At 43.9% G+C, this 21,191-nt stretch overlaps 1 pseudogene; it reads right to left on the bottom strand.

Annotated features, from left to right (window-relative positions):
- Positions 1-240: 240 nt before the first annotated feature.
- Positions 241-4,279, bottom strand: LOC119358490 (annotated as a pseudogene).
- Between the last annotated feature and the right edge of the window lie 16,912 nt (positions 4,280-21,191).

Below are 21,191 nucleotides of genomic sequence, written 5' to 3'. Positions count from 1 at the left end.
ATGAGTTCATTTTGTGAAATGTTTTATTCCATAGGTTAAAATTATAAAATTTGCCGTTCTTGGAGGCAATCTCCAAAACAGTTTTGGTCTGAGGAGTTGCCGGATGATATGTAAACGTCAGGAGGGCAGCGTTTCAGCTGTGCGAGTGCAGTGGGTCAATGGAATCGGGTGTTCCATCTCAAAAAAAAAAAACAGGGATGGGCCCTAACATCCCTTTATTACCAATCATAGTTCCTCGCCTTAACTTGCTTGTAAAAACTTTACGCAACTTTTTGTAGATGTAAGAGTTACTGGTGCAGACGCATGTGCGCATCGTGTCATGGTCTTGAGCCATGTCTGCACCATCGTAGCCAGGCTCCGCAGCCGATCGTATCTCAGGTCACGATGTCATCCGGCTTGGATGTCGGGGACGTGTCGAATTCCTCGTCCAGCTCGTCGGTCGGGGTACGCCACATCACTGTACCACCACAGCATCGCATCTACGTGCGGTGGTTCCAACTTGTCGTCCATCTCGGCCGGGTCCGCGCGTGACAGCATCGTGTCACTGTGTGGAGGCCCCCGTGGCCGCCAGCAGTAGTTCCACGCCATGGTCACGATCAAGCACACGAAGATGGTGGGCAGGATCAGCTCCGGGCAGCACACCAGCTTCACGAAGCCCACGTGCACCAAAATAGTCGTCAACGGATTCTTCCACTTGGAGTTGCCGTCGAACCACTCGCCGACGGCAACAATTCCAGACAAGAGCGTGGTGATCCGGCAGATGTTGGAGTCTACGTCGAGCACGTACTCCACCGCCTCCCTAGGCAGCGGCGGATCCGCCCTGCCCAGCCGCGTCGCCACGATCACCATCGCCTGGACCCGGAGGTAGTCCAGCTGCAACTCGGAGATGGGGTTCGTGTAGTGCATCGTGGGCAGCGGCGGCCCCCAGTACTGCGCCAGCATGTTGGCCAACTTGGCCCCTTTGCTGCGGGTCACGTACGGCGACGCCACGGGGCAGATGATGCGGCCGATGGGCTCGTCCCTGCCGGCGGCGACCTTCTCCTCCACTGTCACCACCAGCGGGTCCTTGGACGACTCGCTGGCCACGAACAATAGGTCCTCGTTCCACGCCTGGTTCGCCGACCCCTGCGGCGGATTTGGCTGCCCATCTGGATCTTGACGATGGTAGGCGCGAGCGGCCGGGCTATCTCGGTACCGATCAGGTCCTGCGCTGCGATGACGGTGACCTTGAGACAGATGAGCTTCGGGGAGTAGTACACCTGGGAGCGCCTGTTGGCGAGCATCTCAAGCGACAGCATGTGCGCTTCCGAGTGCCACGCGTCCGGGAAGGCCTCGTCAGCCTGGCTGCCGACCCAGACGGCGAGCATGATCTCGCCGACACTCTTGCCATGGGCGTCTGAGAGGCCGTACAACTGCGGTGCCAGCGGGCTGTCGGGCGGGAGGCAGATGGGGATGGCGGACAAGTCGAAGAGGACGCGACCGACGAATTTGTCCTGGAGCGTGCTCTTGTCCATGACGTTGACCTCGAGGCTCGAGCACGCTGGCCTGCACGTGAGCGCGGGAGAAGGCGAACGTCTGCCGCCACAAAGGGTTGTGGGTCTTCTCCAGGTGGCACGTGACGCCCCTCAAGTCTCCCACTATCACCTCCACGTACGGGCCGGTGATGTCCATGGTTGGGAGGTCGCGCGCCTTAACGACGCTCACGTACAGGTAGTGCATCAGCTCCACCCTAGTCGCCCTTGCCGCACCACTCGGGCCGAGCCTCGCCGGCAGGGGATGCTTCGTCTCGCCGAGACCGTACGCTGGTCCCCGGACAACGGGCCGCGGCATGACCACCGTCTGCCCCGGCGGCACGCCTTTGTTCTTCCCCTTGGATTCCTTTGGCTCCGCTGTCTGGCCGCATGCATGCATTAGTCTTCTTATTATATAATATACTCTCTCCGTCTCAAAATATAAGAACGTTCTTATATTCTGGGACAGAGGGAGTAATAAATATAGAATAAATGAATAGTGGAGAGGACGACAAGAAAGAAAGAAAAAACCTTAAAATTTTAATAGGTGGTATAATACATACATACTCAGTATATAATTCTTACATGTAAAATTTTTATATTTTTTTTGTTGATTGTTGGGTTGAAGATGCCCAGATAGTTTTTTTTTCCTGAATGAAGAGGGCATATTGGTTCATGCCAAATTAATTCAATATTATGAAAATATATCTCATAACAGATCTAGTAATTTAGTTTGGTGTTTTTGTTGCTAATTACTTATGTATTGATGGTAAAACTTTAAAGTTGTTTGATTGACAACAGTGCAAAACTACTAGTACTATGAACCAGAGGTTAGTAAGGTTCTACTCCCTCTGTCCCAGAATATAAGAACGTTTTTGACACTATGCTAGTGTTAAAAACGTTCTTATATTTTGGGACGGAGGGAGTAGTTTCCAAGCAAGGATGTGCAACTAAAGCAACCAGCGTCATGGGATTCCTAGCCTTGTTCTTCGAGCACCAAAGTTCAAACTCTATCAGCTAAAGTGGTTCTATTGCAAAGATCCGAGTGGTATCTGTAGCAACTCAGAATTAAAGGATGAAATTTACAAACTCTCAATTTTTTTAATATACCTGGATACTTTCCTTCCCGTTTAACCTGTCAATTATATCTTTTGCGCTAGCTGGTCTCTTCTTTGGATTGAAGTCTCTGCACTCTAAAGCTATCTCGTAGCATACTCGTATTTGGTCAGATAGTGTGTCTCGTTGTGATCTCTCCAATCTATCACTCCAACTTTCAAGCACCTAAAAAATTTCAATGGTGGGTTATGGTCTATGAAATGGACCGACAACCAATTTTTCTGTAGGAAAGTCATATTAGTATAGTACATACCAACCACATACATTCAAGCATCAAACTAAGAACAAAAAATCTCTAAAAAGTACCATGTCCCAATAGATTCAAGTCATGTCTATCACAACATAAATTGCACTTTCAGAAATGATGCATCTAATTGAGAAGAAAACTTCTTTAGCAAAAAATTTATTGTATTAATTATTTTGCAGCCAAAATTATGCTTCCCACTACTTGTTGTGCTTCCAGAAATAATATGATTATACATCCCAAACTAAAATATTGTGACAATATGTGAAGTAAAATGGTGGCCATTATTTTAAAGTCGGTCCTTCTTAGGCAAAAAGTAAGTTGAGCTAAAGTGGCATATATGTTCTTACATTCCCAGTCGCTTGATACCCCTTCTGCCCGGTCAGTATTTCTATGATAATAACACCAAGACTATACAAGTCAGCACTCGGTGCAATTACACCCCCTTCACGAAATTCGGGCGCCAAATATCCCCTGTACAAACATAGAAAAGATGTAACTAATTTGTGGTTAAGTTGAATGGGATTCAAAGCACAGAGCAACTTACAAGAAGAGTTTGCTGGCTTACATTGTTCCTAATATAGTTTTGGTAATATCCCGACTTTGATTTTCATCAAAGCATCTGGAAAGGCCAAAATCAGTAATTTTCGGTACCATGCTATCGTCGAGCAGTATATTGGCAGGTTTCAAATCCAAGTGAACGATATGATTGTCATGAAGGAACTGCAAGCCCTCACAAATCCCTTTAATTATTTTATAGCACGTTCTCCACTCACGGTATGCATCTATTAAGGGGATAGGAGAAAACAGGTTATTGACATGCTTGATGTCCCGATGTTATATGACACACTAGACAATTTCTAGTATATGCAGAAAATAGACCGTAAAGTTAGAGGACGCATAATCGTACCAATGATATACTTATCAAGACTCCCTTTTGGTATATACTCGAAGCAAAGCAATCTCTGGTGGATATCTGCCATGACAAGTTTACCATTGTATGTTGCCATATTTCCTTGTCGGTTCGCACAATATCCCAGAAATCTAACTACATTTTTGTGTTTTACTCGCAACAGGCATTCAACCTCTCGGTGAAATTCCTTATCATCCATAAGAGCGTTGGACAACCTCTTCACGGCGACCGCCCTTCCACCAATGACTCCCTGCTTCCGGAATGAGCGTTAGCATAACGTCGCCGGCTTGAGGTTTTAAATCAGGATTGATTAAGATTGGAATGAATGTATACCTTATAAACCACTGCAAACCCACCTCTTCCAATCTCTCGATCACCAGAGAAATTATCTGTGATGTCCTCCAAGAGTGATAATGGTAGGGCCTTGGGCTCCGCTGTTTCAACAGCTAACATCTGCTTTAGGCCACTTTGTGTAGTACAAGCTTTGCATTCCATTTATTGTCACTGTGTAATTAACCTAAAAACGAGAGAAAATTCATTATGAATGAATGAGCATAGGCACTTAGCTACTAGCTAGACCCAAATCGCCAATTCAGGTAGCCAATTAATATTGACAGCGAAAAAAATGTAGGCAATTAATGTAGTATATCAATGTATTGGCACAGTGACCTTAATTAGGTAAGTAGTATATACGAAGCTGCTAGGAAATATTTTGTTTCTCCGGTTTACATGATATTACTTCATTAATTTTTTGTTTTGTGGAAAAACACTATGTTTAGAACGACCCCATGGCCGGATTCGACAATGATGACAATAACGAATCGAAACACGGTTGAAGCATCCCGATGCAACAAAAATAGAAGTCGCAGCTGGGCAAGAAGTTCAGGTCACACTAAGCTTTGCCGGCAGATCGACTAGAAGGTACTCCCTCCGTCCCAAAACAAGTGTCGCAGACTTAGTACAAATTTGTACTAAATCAACAACACTTATTTTCTGAGATGGAGTAATTAACATAACAAACAACAAGATTATCCTTTTACAACCAATATAGACACCCACAAGCATCAGCAGCAAACTAACCACCATACCAAGCAAAACTAGCAGCACGAACTTGTTGTGTTGCCCCAAGATTTGAGCACCCACAAGATATATGCGTTCAACAGCCTCTTTTTTTTTTTAAGATTTAGTTTCACTTGGAAGACCAGCGTTACAATACGGTACAGACAAAACACATCAAAGCGGGAGCCACAGCAACATCAGAGCCACAGTCAGGGAGCCACAGCGTTGACCAACTCCACAACCAGAACGGTGACCCAAAATAAAGGCAGTAGTTTTTAGCAATAGCAAGGAGCAGGCCCTAGTTGACCGCGGCTTGACAGTCTCTAGCTGCAAATCGGTGGTAAATAAGTGCAAATAGATCTGGGACCAATTCTGAATCCAATTTTGAAAATAACAAATCAGCCTACATATTAGCAGACGAGACAAGATCTACTTACTACTAGTTTACCTGGACGGACGAGTCTCCGCAGACCTCGCTGCTTGCTGCCGATCCAGTGAAGGCGATGGAGATTCGGATGGAAGAGGGGATGAGTCTCCTCTCAGGTCAACGCTCACTCTTGAGTCAAGTTTTTTTTTGGAGGGGTAATAGCCTTTTATTACTCAAAGTCCACATAGAGTGGGATACAAGTTTGATCGTGTGGTTGGCCAAACCACACATGACGCCCTGGACCTAACGACAAGGCGAAACGCCCAACCACTAACAGGCTATTAGTAGTAACAAACTCCCACGTCTTTGCTGCTAACCTAAGCTTCTTTGGTGGGCTGGGCTGTCCGCGCGCACAAACCCGTGGGCTGTCCGTGCCTAGCTAATAATAAGTAAAATTAGAAAAATAGTAAAAATAAATAAAAATAATCTGATTTTTTGTTGTTGTAAACTTTGGCAAATGTTCTGTGTGCTTGTAAAAATTTATCACGAAAGGACATTCATGGAAGTTTTGGCAAAAACAATCCATGCTGCAAAAAGCTTTTTTTTAAAGCATTTTGAAGTGTTGTTTTTGGTTTTTTTTTGCCATGACTTCCATGAATGTCATTTCATAACGAAAATTGTCAAGTATACAAAACATTTGTCAAAGTTCGGCACAAAAAAAAACATATTTTTTACTGTCTAACATGTCGGCGTACCAAACGGGCCGCTTTTTAGTTTTTTTTTTCTGTTCTAAAACTCGAAATGGTTGGGAATGAGAGTGACAGGGTTCGAACCCGCAATCTCCTTGCTTCGAGTCAACTACCCTAACCACTACGCTATATTTACTCTTATGTATACATGTATACATGCTTCTTCTTTATTTCTTTCTACATACGGGAAATGCCCTCCTATGTTTTCTTTTTTATTTCCTATTTATTTTTTCTTTTCCTTAAATTTGTGAACTTTTTTCAAATCAATGTTTTAATTCAAAATTGATGAACCATTTCCATTTTGATGAACTTTTTTTAAAAGTCAATGAACTTTTTTATTTTAGGTGAATATTTTTGAAAAATTGATGAAATTTTTTCAAACCCGATGAACTTTTTTCAATGCGATGATTTTCTTCAATTTGGATAAACGTTTTTCGGTTTCATGAATCTGTTTTGAAATTCAATGAAAATTTTCAAAATCAATGTTTTTTCAAATTTGTGAGATTTTTAAAATTGGTGAACTTTTTAACATGGTCATAAAGTCAACGATCAACTGTCCTTGGTCAATTGTCAATTCGCTGGTCCACAAGCTAAATGTTTTTAAAAAAATGCCGATGGGCCGGCCTATACAGTGGCGCAAAACAAAGGTGTGAGAGCCACAGGATGTGAGATCTCAAAGTGGTTGGCGCGTGCTCTGTGAGGCTTGAGGTTCCAGGTTCGATCCCCATGTTGACAGTTTTGATGAAGTTTTTTTCATAAAAAAATGAACGAAAAAACTAAACCAGGACATGTTTTTTTGTTTTGTTTCTGAGAGGCACGGCTGTGCCTCTCGCAGAAGCAAAACCGTGTTCTCATGGAAGGAAAAAGAAAAGAGAAAATATGTTTTTTTTCACGGAAGCAAACCGTGCCTATTATGAAAGAAAAAAACACGTTTTTTCGATTTCTGAGAGGCACGGTCGTGCCTCTCGCGAAAGCCAATCCGTGCTTCACGTGGAAGCAAAACCGTAACTCCCACGGAAGAAAAAAAAATATGTTTTCACAGAAAAAAATATTTTTTTGGTTTTTTTGTTCAAAAGCTTAAGAAGACCGGCAGAAAACCAAAAGGCCAAAAAACCGTAAATAACCGTCTAAAAAGTCAAAAAACGCGTGCGTTAAAATAAAATAAAATCCGAAGAAAGCACCCAGAGCACGAAACATGGTGGCGCCTGAAAGTGCCCCAAATGGCGTGCTTTCAGCCCACCCCAAGTGATCGTTAGGAGGCTCCCGAAGAAGCGTTTGTCAACTAGTTGCTCTCTATTAATGGGCGCCATCGGCGCCATCAGAGCCAAATAAAGAATGCCTGGTTTATTTGCCCCCACTCATTTGTTTTTCTGGTAAAATTATCAAAGCCCATCCGCCAGTAAGCCCACCTAGCACGTAACTGATGTTGCCCAGAGGAAGATTGCGAGCGAGCCTACCTGTGTGTCCGGAACGCACGCGCACGCAACACAAACAACCCTTGTCGGGGAGACGCGAAAGTTAGCCGCCGCCACCGCCCTGAACCCCTGACCATGTGACGAGCCCTCGTCCCCTCGCCTCCTGCAATCTCGCCGTCGATCCACTCCCACCGCAGGTTGTTCTTTGGTCCTTGGAATATATCGCTACGACGTCGTGCCACCATCAAGCTGAGCCCTATTTTTCATCCCGATTTTCAATTCCAATCCTCTTTGCAAGCTGCCTGTTAGAAAATAAGTTTCCTTTCAAAATATTAGTAACTATTACCAATTAGCAACTACGTGATTGGTCCCAGATCCACTCATAATAATTTCATATAAAATAAGTTTGAGAATGTAGGAACAAAATAAAATCTATAGCAAATTTTGTTTTCATGTATGACAATTTTAACAATATTTCAGTTATTTCACAGTGGTAGGGAAGGTAATGAAGGGATCTTTTTGCAAACTCTACAACTAGCAGCGTGCCTGAAATTGTTGATTTGAAGAAACTTCCTTGGGATTCATCTAAAAGTTAATGTGATCAAACTTGAGCGAGAGATCCTTCGACCTCCTCTATTGAGGAAACGACTTCGCTCACTGAAGACCAAGCAGCAACCATTCTAGATGAAAGGAAAGAAGACTAAAACTTGAATGCGGATCTATTTATTTTGAATTCTATCTTCAGAAAGAAAGAGTTGCCTATTCAAAAATGTTGGTATGGTGACTTGTCTATGTTCTCGCACCAGTGTCTGTTTTTTTCCAGCTTTGGCGAGCATCTACAATAACTAGTGAATTACAACTCTATTTTACTGCAATTGGGCCAAGTACTCGACCGATCCTCGAAGCGAAGGGATGAACGAATTCTCGAGGTCTGATTCATTGAGGCCAGCATCACATGGAACTTTCTTGTATGACTTATCTAACATTCTTAAGAAGTTGCTCCCCACTTCTATCTATTCTTTTAACATGCACACTATCCACATCATCACCATGCCACATCATCAACTAAATAGGAGCAAACCACTAAATAGTTCATCCCCACTATGCTATTACTTTTGACATGCAGCCTGTCCAACTCAGCAAATGTGCCACAGGAGCCAAAAATAATAATGAACAAATACAAATCATGTAGCCATCTCCCTGGTCACCAAAGCGACAAGTCGTTTGATCTTTTGCCTTCTGAACCGATAAGTTAGTGTAGCGAAGCGATTTTATTACTCCCAAAACTCCCGAACCAAGACAATCCACCACCAGCAGCAGCAGTAAGGACTACCGCATCCTCTCCTATATCTCGATCCGCTAATCTCTCTACACCCTTCTCTGCCTCGCAGCGCAACCCGCCTTCTCAATCACCTTCTGCCGGTCCATGTACGCCCTGCCGGCTGATCTACCGATGCGCTGCACCGTGCCGGAGAAGTCGCGGGTGGTACCAACTTCTCGCATCGCCCATATGGAAGGTGAGAGGAGCCCCGATCTGAACATGGGAAGCCAGATTTGAAGTTCTTTTTTTGCCTTTCGTGGATTCGTGGATTCAAAGGTAAATTGATGAGCCTTGCATATGCATCATATGGTTCGTGGATTCAGTGTTTCCGTGATTGGTGTGACACTGATTTGTTTGGTGACAATCATCCAACAGCAATGGACACCATGCCTCAACTAGCCACTACCGCATCCAAGAGGAAACCCTCCCCGGCGGCAGCGACGGCAAGACGCGGAAGGAAGCGATGGATTCTTGTATGACTTATCTAACATTCTTAAGAAGTTGCTCCCCACTTCTATCTATTCTCTCAACATGCACACTATCCACATCATCACCATGCCACATCATCGACTAAATAGGAGCAACCCACTAAATAGTTCATCCCCACTATGCTATTACTTTTGACATGCAGCCTGTCCAACTCAGCAAATGTGCCACAACAGCCAAAAATAATAATGAACAAATACAAATCGTGTAGCCATCTCCCTGGTCACCAAAGCGACAAGTCGTTTGATCTTTTGCCTTCTGAACCGATGAGTTAGTGTAGCGAAGCGATTTTATTACTCCCAAAACTCCCAAACCAAGACAATCCACCACCAGCAGCAGTAAGGACTACCGCATCCTCTCCTATATCTCGATCCGCTAATCTCTCCGCACCCTTCTCTGCCTCGCAGCGCAACCCGCCTTCTCAATCACCTTCTGCCGGTCCATGTACGCCCTGCCGGCTGATCTACCGATGCGCTGCACCGTGCCGGAGAAGTCGCGGGTCACTACTAGTGAAAAGCCTATACACAGAATCTTACCAATAGCGCGCTTTAAAATCAGGCGCTGCTGCGAACTAGCAGCAGCGCGGGCCATAGAAACTCGCTGCTGAAACAAGTTTATCAGTAGCGCGTGCACCCCAAGAAGCGCTACTGCTAAAATTCCCACGACGCCGCCGCGAGGCCAGTTATAGCAGCAGCGCTTTAAAATAAATAGCGCTACTGCTACGTAATGTAGCAGCGGCGCATTCAGGCAATAATCGCTACTGCTAAATTAACTACAAAAATTTAGTCCCACCTCGCTCCATGAAGAGAGTTTTACCCACCTTAAATATGTTTCTTCTACAACTTTGACAAGCACTTGGTCTTCATTGAACTCTATGTATAGGATCTGTGGCCGCAATAGGAGTCTTCGTCAGTTCTTGAACGAACCGGCAAGGATTCCTATTGACAAATCAGATTGTACACAAAAAGACCATTGATGATCAATGTATTTTTTATGTCTATGTCTGTTTTTACATACTGACGCATAGCAGTAGCGCGTTCAAGGCGAAAGGCACTACTGATAGGTTGCTTAGCAGTAGCGCGTTTACCTATAGCGCACTACTGCTATGCCGTTGCATCTCCCCCCACTAGCTAGCCTCATCCACAGATCACACTCACACACACTCGATCACGGTCTCCTCCTCACCCCCCGCGCCGCCGGTCCTCCCCCATCGCCCCTCCCCCGATCTGCGCCGCTGTCGCCTCATCCTCCTGGCTGAACTCGGTACCGGCCTCCTCCTCCGTCCTCCCTCCACTCGCCGCTGGCCGCCCCCTCCTCGGTCCGCCTTCCTCCTCGATCCGTCCTCCCTCCACTCGCCGCCGGCCGGCCCCTCCTCGCTCCGCCTTCCTCCTCCGTCCTACTATCTTCTCCCTCCTCGAGTCGCCCCTCCTTGTCCCTCCTCCCTGATACATTTTGATTTAGTAGGCTTTCATATGTAACATTTTGATTTAGTTGATATGATTCAGTTGATTTAGTAGGCTAGTTGATTTAGTTGATTTAGAACGTTTTAGTTTATTTAGTAGGCTAGTTGATTTAGTTGATTTAGCAGGCTAGTTGATTTAGAACATTTTGATGTAGTTGATTTAGTATGCTAGTGGATTTAGTATGCTAGTGGATTTAGTATGCTAGTTGATTTAGTTGATTGAGTATGCTCGATTTAGTTTTTTTGTAATAAGTTATTTTTTGGCAAAATGTAGGTGCCAATGTAGTTAAATTTGCCACTTGTTTCCTGTGAAGTGAATCGTTAATCCTTTGCTCATATTGCTTTAGGAAAATGGCGCCACCACCAGCACCACTATGTCGACTGTGCAAGTCAAGGTGCGCCAGCAGCCTTGCAACTGGCAAGCTGTTCGGCATCTACTTCCATCCGAGTTTTCGTCATGCGGCGGTAAGAAATTAGATGAAATGTAACAACTATTTTTTTAGTGTTGGCATTACTGCATTGTGTCATTTTGCTTTTCTTACACAGATCGTCCCATGCAATGTGAGGTTGAAATTCAACAAGCTGACTGGAGACACTGTGACATTTGAGGCTCCTGGGGGGCTGTACACTATGGAGGTCGAGAAAGGACGCAATATGTCGCAGATTGGAGGAGATGGATGGGCCCGTTTCCTCGCTCGCATGCGTCTTACTGGTGGTGAGTTGATCAGATTCTCCTTCAGAGCAGAAAGACCCAAGCTGGTTGTCATTTATATCAACCTGGTGGAAGATGATGAAGATGACGAAGATGATGAAGATGACGAAGATGATGAAGATGACGAAGATGATGAAGATAATGAGGACCCACTCAATGAAGATGATGAGAACCCACTTCATGAAGCCATCATAGCTCAAAGAATGAGGCTGAGCGAGGAGGAGGTGTGGAACCTATGGGACCAGGGCCGGTCCTGAGATTTCAGGGGCCCGGGGCGGAGTTAGAAGCTGGGGCCTCTTAATACAAATGTAAAAGTAATAATCAATGTATTAGTTGCGTGGTTTGACGTCAAAATCCTGTGTAATATCTCTTAAATTTAGCCGGTTGATTTTATGATATAAATATACAAGTGTATAGCTATTGCCCACAACGAGAAACCAAAAATATATCTCCCCCCTTCAGTTTGATCTCTGAATCGTGTCAAACTTACCAAATCAAGCAGGAAGTTATCTACAACTCTCATGTTGTGTTCCAAATTGGTTATTCGCAGAAATAGAATAGTTCTTGCAAAACATAAATTTACTAAAATCTGATAATTCATTTTTGTTAGAAATTAAAATCAGAATTCTGGTACAACAGCGTTGTTTGATGATATCTGAACAAAAATTAATCCAAATTGAGCAAATTCGGTTCTACTGGAAAGCTGTCAACAATCATTACAACTTTATAATGTTGGTGCCATCTCAAAAATATATATGGTTAGTGCTAGTTTTTAAAACACTAATCATGTTCGATGATTCAGATATTGAAAACAATTCTGAATATCGACTCCAATGGACAAACTATTTTTGTAAACAATCCAAACTAAGTATTTAAGAACTAGAGAATAGATTCACACACAAAGAAAGAATAGAATTACTAGTAGATATAGAAAAGAGGTCAACCTTGATCTGTGGAGCGTTGATCCGAATTAATTGATCAATTCCGATCCAATCCAGCCAGTTCATTGTACGCTATTGTTGGTCTATTCCTCACGGCCGCTTGTGTCTTGCTCTGGCGGGAGGCCCCCGACGATATCCATGTGCGTGAGTGCATCGAGCGCTTGCCACCGGAGCGAAGCGGCGGCTTGTCTCTGACTCGCAATCAGCGCCCGGGAATTAGGATCGGCAATTATGCGATCAGAAATTAGGGAAGAAAAGGGAGTACAGGGACTCAGACAACATGCATGACGCAACGCAATGGGGATCGGCCTGGGCGATCACGATTGGAGAAGGCTGCATCTGCATGTACCCCGTGAGTTGCCTCCTTGGGCCGTGCCTATAGGCTGCTGCATGCCCTGCGGGGGCCCCAGGATTTGGGGGGCCCGGGGCGGCCGCCCCTGCTGCCCCCCCTCAGGGCCGGCCCTGTATGGGACATAATTCCGTCACGTGATGACTTTGTCAGGGTGCCATTCGTGACCCGCCTGACAAGTACCATGGTCGATCGGCATGAAATGGTATGTTATACGTATATGCTTAGTGAATCCGATGATATGCTTAGTGTAGAGTCCAATAATATGCTTTGTGGAATCTAGTCGATGATATACTTTAGTGTAGAGTCTGATCACATGCTTATTAGTGTAGAATCCAAGGAACTATTAATAGTGTAGATAATCCATATATATACTTATTAGTAGAATTCATGATTAATTAGTACAAATGCGTAGTACTGTGTCTTTTGATAGTGTAGAAATCTAGACTGAATAGAAATATATTTGCAAGAGTATGTGTGAGGCTATTTATTAACTGATATGTTTTTCTTATTCAGAGATTGCCAAAGAACCTATATGTGAGTTGTGGTATCGAGCCTGATGAAGAAGGCTCAGTTGGACTAGGCCTTACCGCAAGGGGCTCCGTCACCACATGTACTTACCGCATGGGCACAGATGGTCACACACAGTTGAACTCGGTTGGGTGGAAGAGATTCCTCGTTGGCAAGAATCTTCGTGCTGGACAGGCCATCCTAATTACTATCAGGAACATCCACCGCCCAGGCTTGAGGATGATGATCGTCGTCGATATCATCTAGAACTACATATGTGTGTGTGGCTATATCATCTAGAACTACATATGATGATTGTCGTCGATATCATGTAGAACTACATATGATGATCGTCGTCGATATCATCTAGAACTAAATATGATGATTGTCGTCGATGTCACCTTGTACTGCTTGAGGATGCATGTTGAGTATATATGAAATTGTTATCTAGTACTCCCTCGGTTCCAAATTACTCGTCGTGGTTTGAGTTCAAATTTGAACTAAAACCACGACGAGTAATTTCGAACCAAGGGAGTACTACCTAGTACATATAATGCTTTATGAAATTGATATCTAGTAGTACCTAGTATCTGGAAATTGCAGTTTATCGAAGTCGGAATGGGGAAATGGTGAAAGATATAACAGTAGCGCTGGACGGGGAAATCGCTACAGCTAAATAATAGCAGCGCGTTCCTGAAAAGCGCTGCTGCTATAGTCAATAGTGGTAGCGCGGGTACAGGCAGCGCTACTACTAAGAGTTAGCTGTAGCGCCTTATTGGTAGCGCGGGCACCTGCGCTGCTGATAGGCCTAAAACCCGCGCTGCTGCTAGCCTTTTCCCTAGTAGTGGGTGGTACCAACTTCTCGCATCGCCCATGTGAAAGATGAGAGGAGCCCCGATCTGAACATGGGAAGCCAGATTTGAAGTTCTTTTTTTGCCTTTCGTGGATTCATGGATTCAAAGGTAAATTGATGAGCCTTGCAGATGCATCATATGGTTCGTGGATTCAGTGATTCCGTGATTGGTGTGACACTGATTTGTTTGGTGACAATCATCCAACAGCAATGGACACCATGCCTCAACTAGCCACTGCCGCATCCAAGAGGAAACCCTCCCAGGCGGCAGCGACGGCAAGACGCGGAAGGAAGCATTGGATTCTTGTATGACTTATCTAACATTTTTAAGAAGTTGCTCCCCACTTCTATCTATTCTCTTAACATGCACACTATCCACATCATCACCATGCCACATCATCGACTAAATAGGAGCAACCCACTAAATAGTTCATCCCCACTATGCTATTAACTTTAACATGCAGCCTGTCCAACTCAGCAAATGTGCCACAGCAGCCAAAAATAATAATGAACAAATACAAATCGTGTAGCCATCTCCCTGGTCACCAAAGCGACAAGTCGTTTGATCTTTTGCCTTCTGAACCGATGAGTTAGTGTAGCGAAGCGATTTTATTACTCCAAAAACTCCCGAACCAAGACAATCCACCACCAGCAGCAGTAAGGACTACCGCATCCTCTCCTATATCTCGATCCGCTAATCTCTCCGCACCCTTCTCTGCCTCGCAGCGCAACCCGCCTTCTCAATCACCTTCTGTCGGTCCATGTACGCCCTGCCGACTGATCTACCGATGCGCTGCACCGTGCCGGAGAAGTCGCGGGTGGTACCAACTTCTCGCATCGCCCATGTGGAAGGTGAGAGGAGCCCCGATCTGAACATGGGAAGCCAGATTTGAAGTTCTTTTTTTGCCTTTCGTGGATTCGTGGATTCAAAGGTAAATTGATGAGCCTTGCAGATGCATCATATGGTTCGTGGATTAGGTGATTCCGTGATTGGTGTGACACTGATTTGTTTGGTGACAATCATCCAACAGCAATGGACACCATGCCTCAACTAGCCACTGCCGCATCCAAGAGGAAACCCTCCCCGGCGGCAGCGACGCAAGACGCGAAAGGAAGCGGTGGACGCACGAGTGGCTGTACGAGGCGAGGCCAGTGATGGATAGGTGCCAGCACACCGTTCATCCTCTTTTAGTTGTTCTATGATGTTATACGTAGGTACTAAAAGTTGACTGAATCGAGTATATTCATTGTTGCAAGTCTTATATAAATTAACAAGAAGGAAGTTAGTCCATTGATTTTTAGCTTCTACGAAGTCTCTCTCTCTCTATACCTCTAATAAATTCTCTTGCATCATTCCTGAAAGGGGTACTGAAATCGCTGTCTTTTTTCATGCTTCTGGTGGACAGATTATACACATTGCGTTCTAGCTGGTAAACAATTTCTTTTTGCAGTAACTCAAGGGATTTCGAATTGATGTGTTGCTTTCTGTAGTCTAACTCTGAACGTTTTTTCTTCCTAATTTTCAATTTGTGACCGCAGATTACTTCGCACACATGCAACGATCTGAAGGTATATGCATATTTATGTTTCTCAGGTAAGTCATATACATGTTTTAGTGCTGATCGTGATAGCTCACTTTTTTTTCTTCCTGAATTCCGATAATTTAATCTACACTAAACACTGTATAAGTGTTTCATATAGATTTTAGGTAAAGGACCATTCAGCATAAATGGTCAGCTATATCCAAAAGAATGAATAATAGATTTTAGGTAAAGGACATATTTGTATGGATGCATTTACAAATTATTCTAGAGTTTCATCTTTCGTATGGTCAATGAGAGATCACTGAAACTGAATGGTGTTCCATAAATTATGAACTTTTCATGGGGGCATAAATTATAAACATTATGGTTTCTCAAGATAAGGATTTAACTTTATTGAATATTCCATGGTACTTTTGCTCATTTTATTTTCTCAGCCACACTGAAGAGTTTCACGGTGTCATGTGCTTACTCAAAATTTCACATACATAGGCACAACCGAGATTCAGGAAAAAAAGGTCAATTAAGATATACAAAAAATGCTATCGATTGATCTAATTTTCCCTGATATTCTGTTTGTGCGCAGCCTATATTTTATCAACCATGTTCATGAACCATTGAGGAAAGCAATGCTATCATCCACTCGATGCAACTCCCATTCTTCCATTCCCTTTTGAGAATCATAGTTGCCAAGATCTTAATGTTGTGTATTGTTGAAGATATTCGACGAATTGCTATGTAAAAGGTCAGACGTTCTTTTTATGTGCCATCCATAATCTTCTTTGTCGACCATCGCATCTTCATTCTTATATTAACTAATTGCAGTGGAAATTAAATTTAACTTGAGTATCTCGATGTTTATAGATTTCTGTTGTTTTGACTAACATACAACTTCAACTTGATAATTGCCCAGTCAAGCATGGATGATGATGTAAATGGAAATGATTATACATACTATGAGATATCAAAATTCAGAAAAGTGCAGTCTTTCAGTTCTTCTCTATTTCTCACTGTATCTCACATCTCAACTACAAATTATCCTTTAGAGAATGGATGAAAACATGAGAATTAGACTGCTATTTTATTTTGCAATCTATGCACCACCTCAATGAATCCATTTTGTTTGTTGTTTTTCTGCAGAGTTATGTTACCCAATCCATAGTATTACTCATAAGAGGGAACTTTCTGATGAAACTACAACTAAACACTACAGAGTCTTTAGAAGGTGAAAGTCTTAATATTCTTTCAGCACTAATGGCATTTGTATGACATTCATTTATGTGCTGTTGTGGGATGGATTAAAGTAAATTTACATGGGAGTTCTGATGCAGATTAGGCACAATCAAGACTTGTGGTCAAGGTGGTGATGTTTGAGTTGCAGCTTGGTAGTTTTTTCCATTCGCACAAGAATCATAGATGGTAGCATATATTTAAAGCTTTAACCAGTTGGTTTCATGGGTAATTGACCATAATATCCTCTGTTCCAAATTTTTGTCTGTTGTCCATATTTTGAATGATATAAGTAGGATGATTGACCTTACTTACATATGTATCAATAGTCATGTATCATTCTAAAGTATTGTTGTCAGCAGAATCATCTATAGTCGTTTTGTTGATCCTTTTAAGACAATCGGTATGAGTAAAACACCAACTTTAGGCAATACTTTCCGCAGCAACGCGCGGGGAATCATCTAGTTTACATAGTATATTAGGCCTCAGCTTCACGCCTGCAGTCGGTTTCTCTCCCGGTCGCCCAGGGCGCTTTATCCAAGGAATGAAGGCAATGCACTACTCCGCTGTCGCAACTAAACTGCTTGACTAGTTGAAACCGACTTATGCAGATGTGAGATTACTATTGTAGATTAGAGATGACATGCTGAATGTGAGATATAGCGTAGGGATTGGCGAAAGAGCTGTGGGTGCAACGTAGTATAGTTTAAAAGAGCACAATAGTCAGAGTATTAGTGTAAAGATTCCTGCATTGTGTAGTAGTAGTAGCCAAGCATATATATGTTGGAGATTAGAACGACGAGGATGAAAACAAACACATGCTTCTTCTTCCCGCAAAAGAAAAGAGACGAAACGATATGTACTGTTTCTAGATAGTCCGTTGAAAGAAAGAAGAGAAAAAGTTATGCGGTCGTGATGATCTAGCGAGGAGACAAAAGAGACACCGCGCGTGTCCATCGACGTGCCACCCAACCACCGTAGTAGGTACGTACGTGTCGATCTCGTGTGCCCAGGTTAGGTGTGACGCATACAAACGGCCATGCATGCCGATGGGCCAGTCAGACAGACATTGCCAGCTACCATCCCAAAGGGTTCCATCTATAAATGGCAACACTCGTCGCCGTATTTTACCAGGCACCAACAAGATCATGAAGCCACACATGTCCGCCACGGTACCGAGAGCCCCGAGGGTGGCGGCCATCCTCCTGGCCCCGAGAGCCCCGAGTCGGATCCTACAAGAGCTGCAGCGGCGTCCTCGGCGTCAGCCACGGGATTAAACTTGACTGCTTCCACCGGAGGCCCTTGAACAGAGGTCTCACGTCGCAGTGAAGACGGGCGGTAACTTTTTTTTTTTGAAATGAAAGGGGTTTCCCATTTGTCTACGTAACGTGAGCGTGAGCCCTGGACGAATAATCTCGAGAAGTACTAGTATGTGAAAAAATAAATGGACGAATATTTCCCATTTGTCTTGTCTTATCGTGCTTCGGCATCTTTTTGTCTTCAATAAGAAACGGGACAGAGAACTTGGGCCTAGCCCGTGGTAAAGACCTCCTGAAGGCTTTGTTCGGTTAATCCTTTCCCCAAGAGGATTGGAGGGGATTGGCAGGGATTGGTTCATATTTTGACTTAGAAGAGGTTTAAATCCCCCTCAAACCCCTTCAATTCATTCGGATTCACCCGCAACCGAACAAGGCCGAAAGGGGTGTTAATTTCGTCAATATTAGAGCTCTGCAATCGCGAAAATTCATCGGCGTGGACGAGCTCGCCTGCTCACTTTATCACGAGGCGTCGACTCGTTCTGGATATGGGATGGATGCGGTATTCCCGGGCGTACGCCGATTATTTAATGCATATGGTCGATGGGAGACACGACGGCACTGTACCAACATGTGCAGTGTAGGAGCGAACGGCAACGTAACGGTGGGAGGCGGTCGAAGACAGGCTGGAGCACGGCGATTGTGATGCGCATGCGCGTGCTGGATTAGGTGTGAGCAGTTAACTGGAGTATCATGCAGCTCGTAGTAAATGGCGTATGTACTGTAACTGTATATTAAGTTTTATGGTGTGTGTGTTTAGCAGTCAAGTGGCAAATTGTGTGGAAGCAGTCATCTAGTCGCAAACGATGTGCATACAGACATACTGTAGGCCTTCTGAATTTTTTGGATAGGCAGACCGTGACATAATTTTTTGTTTCAATTACACACCAACAATTTCGATTTTTCACTGTGATTATGTGGTTTCAAGGATAGATATCAATGTCTGACAAATCTAGCATAAATGTATTTTTAGCCAATATTGTTTCCAAAAGAGAAAAGAAAAACATTTTTTGGGTTTTGTCAGATTTTTTTCTTTGCCAGGTGCATATCGATGAGCCAAAGTTTAGAATTGGACATTTTAATTTTCCGGACGATAGACTGATGTGATTTTTTAACCGAATTTGAAGATTGTCGATTTTTATTCCATTTTTGTGTTTATTTTAGCTACTAATGTTTTTTTTTGTAAAACATATCCAAACAAACAGATTTTGGGTTTGTCAGAGATTTTTATTTTATTTTTCCTAGGGGTTAGATCATTGAGGCTAACATGTGAAATACTTATTTGAAAGCACGCCAAACTTACGCGATTTCCATATGTCGGGTCAGATAAATAGAATGTTTTTTGGATGCCAATGCCTGACACACAATGGATTTGTAACTTTACATTTTATGTACATTTTTTGTTACGTTTGCTTTGTTTTTCTTCTGATCTTTCTAGTGTTCTCAATATGTAGGCATGTATTTTCGCAGTGATTTTTGTATTGCTATCCGTCATGGAGGAATTTTTGCTTTGTTGAAACAGATCCTCTTTTTTCATGGATTGTGGCCATAATATTGGACAAGTTCGGCCAGGGCAAGTGGTGTATCTGATTTTCGGGGCGTACAACAGGGGGAAGGTATATACAACATCAGCATGGTGAGAGTTATTTGGTTCGAGGAATGAAGATCAAACACAAAAATAAATTGTCCAACTCAGCCGCAATACCTGCCACAGAGTGGTCGGGGCACGAGCTGCTCTCTTTTTTCATTTTTTGGAGTATTTAACGAAAAACTACCACATTTCGTCGAATCGTGCCTACAAGCTACCACTTTATAAATTTATGCCAAAAACTATCACTTCTTGACTAATTTTTCCCAAAAACACTAGTGACTGCTTCGGCCGAAATTAAACATGATTATGACAGGGTTGGCCCACACGTAGGCAATGACATGGCACAGTAGTCAACTCCGTTAGATTGACCGTTATGACACGTGGGGCCCGTATGTCAGTGTTAGTAAAATTTCTCAAGTTTTTAATGAACATACTAATTACTTTTTTCCGGCAAACACGTACTAAATGCAACCAGTTTTTTTTGAAGGTAACTAGGGATTTATTCAAAGTTCATCACATCCGGAATACATGCAATTTCAGGAAGGATCCCTAGCCACACGTGGCGGCCCACCGGCAGAGACGCAGCTCCTTTTGCAACCGAATAGGCCTCGAAATTATTTTCTCTACGTTCAAATCGAAAGAAAACTGAAGTAAAAAGGTTCATGCTAATGTGTATGTCCTGCAGAATCGGCGCATACACTGGTGATGCTTGTTGCTTTATGTTGGAGATCACTTCTAAGCAATCTGTTGCGATTACCAGCTCCTTCAAATTCAAGTCGCGGGCAAGGGCAAGGGCCTCACTGCACGCGTGTGCCTCCAAGCTCGCCGGGTCGATCAAGCCCTCAAAAACTAATGCTGATGCTCCAAGAAACTTCCCTGTTATATCTCGGCATACCACGGCAGCCGCTCCCTTCTCGCCCAGCGTTGATATGGCGCCATCACAGTTAATCTTCACAGCTTCTCCATCTGGCGGAAGCCATGCACGTGCTTTCGGTGCCGCATGCGCTGAAGACGACCGCGGCTGTTGAGCTTCCACGATATCCAGCTCCTCCAAAAACCGCCTGATAAAGCTCATGGTCGACAGTGGGCTTTGAAACTCTTCCTCATGGATTGCTTTCCGACGAGCCCACCAAATCGCCCACATTGTCACTAGAACACGCGTTAAATCCTGCTGGCTTGTTGTTTCAAACAACCAGAACAACCACAGCCGTGCGTCGGGATTCTGGTTTGATATCACATGTTCCAAAAGCTCATCATCACCCAAGGCCCATACACATCTAGCCATGCGGCAGCTGAGCAGGGAGTGGCGCCAGGTATCCTCCTCGTCTCCACAAATCGAGCACGCCGGTGTATCTGCCATGTTCCTCTCATGTCGAACAAGCCCTGTAGGGATCGACGTGTGGGCTAACCTCCATACGAACACCCTGATCTTGGAAGGGACCCGCACCTTCCAGAGCTACGACCATGAACTCTTGTCTGCTGCAATATTTGAGTGCCCCGGTCGG

This window comes from Triticum dicoccoides, chromosome 2A, assembly GCF_002162155.2.
Source record: "Triticum dicoccoides isolate Atlit2015 ecotype Zavitan chromosome 2A, WEW_v2.0, whole genome shotgun sequence".
NCBI lineage: Eukaryota > Viridiplantae > Streptophyta > Magnoliopsida > Poales > Poaceae > Triticum > Triticum dicoccoides.
The sequence above is the reverse complement of the archived record's forward strand: the minus strand, read 5'-3'. Positions and strand labels throughout refer to the sequence as shown.